General features: G+C 42.1%; 1 non-coding gene across 1 annotated transcript; it reads left to right on the top strand.

Annotated features, from left to right (window-relative positions):
* Positions 1–416: 416 nt before the first annotated feature.
* TRNAV-CAC (transfer RNA valine (anticodon CAC)) lies at positions 417–489 on the top strand. Its single transcript has one exon. It is a non-coding gene; the product is annotated as a tRNA-Val (tRNA).
* Positions 490–3,835: the final 3,346 nt, after the last annotated feature.

Below are 3,835 nucleotides of genomic sequence, written 5' to 3'. Positions count from 1 at the left end.
AAAACTGTACTTGGTGGTCAATCACGAACCCATTTATGATGTGACGACTTATACTGAATTTTTTAACTAGCTTATCAAGATTGACGCTTGCTTAGCTAAGTGAATTGTGGGGTTCAGTCCCTGAGCCCATTATGTGCCTTTGTAACCCCTTCCACTACCTCCCACAAGATGGGTATGGGGTGCATAATAAGTGAACTAAACTAAACTAAACCTCTCATGTTATCGTGACGTCACACACGCCGTACACACATAAAACAGGATTTTCTCTCTATTTTCGTTATTAAACCTTGTTTAATTTATATAATTACTCAAGCAATGTGTTTTGATCATATTATATCGCTGAAGAAAAACTATGTGCATCTTCGGTATCAATTAACCGGATTTGGTCCATATAATAACAGGTCACTATACTTCAGGTTTCCGTAGTGTAGTGGTTATCACGTGCGCCTCACACGCGCAAGGTCCCCGGTTCGATCCCGGGCGGAAACATTTGTCTTTTAAATGTTTGTTTTCATAATCCATTGAAATAAACTCCAAGTGTCCAACCACTTGGGTCGGACGGTAGGGCGACGGTCTCGGTTCTTTCAGGTCGGCGTTCAATCCCCGACCGTCCAAGTGGTTGGGTGCCATTCCTTCCCCCCGTCCCATCCCAAATCCTTATCCTGACCCCTTCCCAGTGCTATATAGTTGTAATGGCTTGGCGCTTTCCCCTTGATAGTTCCCTTCCCTTCCCTTCCCTTCAAAGACCTAAAATTAATAACAAAGTGTATTGACAATATTTATTAAATCATAAAACTTATGCTATTTTGTAATATGTTAATACTACATAATAGTAATTATTATATTGAGGGTCATATAAGTATGTATTGTGGAGCAGAGTGGCGCAGTGGAAGCGTGCTGGGCCCATAACCCAGAGGTCCCTAGATCGAAACTACGCTCTGCTACAGTCTAATTTTTCCTACCATAACACCCCAAATGGCCGGGGAGGATTTACTGGGCGCAAATCCTTAACTGTAGCCTCTGTTTAACTCAGCAGTAAAATGCGTACTTGGTTGTAACAACGATTCTTCGCGACGGGGATCGTATTCCAGGGACCTGCCCGAAATGCTACGCGTACTAGTGGCTGTACAAGAATGTAACAACTCTTGTATATATCTCAAAAAACAAAAACAAAATGAAATGTTTATATCTTTAATAAATGCAATCCATTCTCCGTACATTTTGTAACTATGTAGAGCACCGAACATATAAATTAAATATTGACGTAATGGACAATTACATAGTAGAATTTGGTACTACCTGTATTCACCTTATAGTTCGGAAAAAGTATAGCTAAAATCAAACAGATATATTCCAAGGCCTAGTATAACACATATGTACTATATTTGGCCTCAGTTAGCATGTATTAGACCTTGGATGGTAAGTTACGTTAGGTTTTATGAGAAACAAATACAAAGGTTCGGGCCAACCTTGCCCGAAACGCTTTGCGTAATAGTGGCTTTAGACATTGTATGTACTAGCTCTATCTATAAATCCAACAACATGTTTGTATCTCACCTTGTATGTATGTACTTTACCTGAATAAACATTTGATTTGATTTGACAAAACCTTTGTCCGTTTATCCAAATTCAATAATACCAAATTCTACTGTCCAATTGTCCATTACATCAATATATGCACGATGGAGGATGGATGTGTTGCTTATAAGCACTGCTATTAATATATCATAAGATCCTACATAGATTACACACAGAAATCACAATAGCGTGATGCATCAAATGAACAAATCCACAAGGGCCGTGGCGAGGGTTCAAACCTACGTCCGAGAGCATCCCAGACGCTGCCTTAATCGACTGAGCTACGACATGGTAAAAGAATTGCAACCACAAGTTCTACTGATCATACTTGGATCCTGCAGCCTCTCCGAGACACAAACCAGGATTTTACAACATTCCCCCCATGCACCCGAGCTCTGTCAATAAGCCGTTCTACCTCTTCGCCCTTACTTCATTACAAAATGAAGTAAGCTTGGATCATTACTGCTTGGATCCCCGAATGTCCAAGTGATTGGGCACCGTTTTTCCACTCCATACTTTTGATTCTTGCAGGGTCGGCGTTCGATCCCCGATGGTGCAAGTGATTGAGCACCGTTCCTTCACTCCGTCCTCACATCCCAGCCCATCCTAATGTCCCTTCCAAGTGTTATATATGCATACTGGCCTGGCGCTTTCACCTCATCATTTCCTTACCTTACCTTACATCCTCTTCTCATAAAGATTAATTTTCCTTCCCGACTTTCTCCTTCTCACGCCTCAGTTGTCAGTTGATGATGTATGATGAAGTGAATGAATGTATGACTGTTGAGTTCTTCATTAAGCAGGAAGAGTCGTGGCCAGACTGGGAGGTCGGACCCGGTGTTCCCGCGGTCACCAGTTGGACCCGGTGTTCACGCGGTCACCAGTTGGACCCGGTGTTCACGCGGTCACCAGTTGGACCCGGTGTTCACGCGGTCACCAGTTGGACCCGGTGTTCACGCGGTCACCAGTTGGACCCGGTGTTCACGCGGTCACCAGTTGGACCCGGTGTTCACGCGGTCACCAGTTGGACCCGGTGTTCACGCGGTCACCAGTTGGACCCGGTGTTCACGCGGTCACCAGTTGGACCCGGTGTTCACGCGGTCACCAGTTGGACCCGGTGTTCACGCGGTCACCAGTTGGACCCGGTGTTCACGCGGTCACCAGTTGGACCCGGTGTTCACGCGGTCACCAGTTGGACCCGGTGTTCACGCGGTCACCAGTTGGACCCGGTGTTCACGCGGTCACCAGTTGGACCCGGTGTTCACGCGGTCACCAGTTGGACCCGGTGTTCACGCGGTCACCAGTTGGACCCGGTGTTCACGCGGTCACCAGTTGGACCCGGTGTTCACGCGGTCACCAGTTGGACCCGGTGTTCACGCGGTCACCAGTTGGACCCGGTGTTCACGCGGTCACCAGTTGGACCCGGTGTTCACGCGGTCACCAGTTGGACCCGGTGTTCACGCGGTCACCAGTTCCAACTCCAGGCCGGCGATATGAGCTTCCTTTTTCCAGATATTGACTACAAAATACTTTAGTTTTAATCCAATACTATTTTTCATCTATTTAATCAAATTTTATACGTTAAATCAAGTTTTATTTATCAATTTAATCAAGTTTTATATTGTCTCTTTTATCACATTGTCTTTATTTGTTCAGTCATCATTTATTTATTAACCCAATCACCCTTTTTTGATATTTAATCACGTAAATTTATCTGTTTAATCACCTTTATTAATTATTCAATGACATAAAAAAATTTTGCCACCAGTTCGAACTCTCTATTTGCATCTTCCTTTTTTCATTTAGTTAAATTATATTTATGTTTTAATTATTCAACCGCAATTTTCATCCATTTAATCACAGTTAAAAAATTCACCCACGTTTTATTTGACAATTACAGCAACTTTAATATTTTTATTTATACCATTTTATCGACTTGTTAAAGCATCATTTACCAAAGCAATCACCCGTTTTAAGATATTTAATCACCTATATTGCTCTAGTTAATCACCTTTGTTAGCTGTTCAATCTAATTTAATTGTTTATTCAGTCACGTTTTATTAATTCATTTAATTTTTATTCATCTGTTTAATCACTTGTTAGTTATATTTCCAATCACCCTTTGTTGATTTATTCAATCACTAACTTATATATAATATACATATTAGCAATAAAACATTAATATCTGGCAAGAATACAATGTTAAACACTTGATGGGAATTTTGAGTTGTGAGTGTTGCATCACGGTCCTAACGTG

Source organism: Procambarus clarkii, chromosome 23, assembly GCF_040958095.1.
Source record: "Procambarus clarkii isolate CNS0578487 chromosome 23, FALCON_Pclarkii_2.0, whole genome shotgun sequence".
Lineage (NCBI taxonomy): Eukaryota > Metazoa > Arthropoda > Malacostraca > Decapoda > Cambaridae > Procambarus > Procambarus clarkii.
Note: the sequence above shows the minus strand (reverse complement) of the source record. Positions and strands in the feature narration are given on the sequence as shown.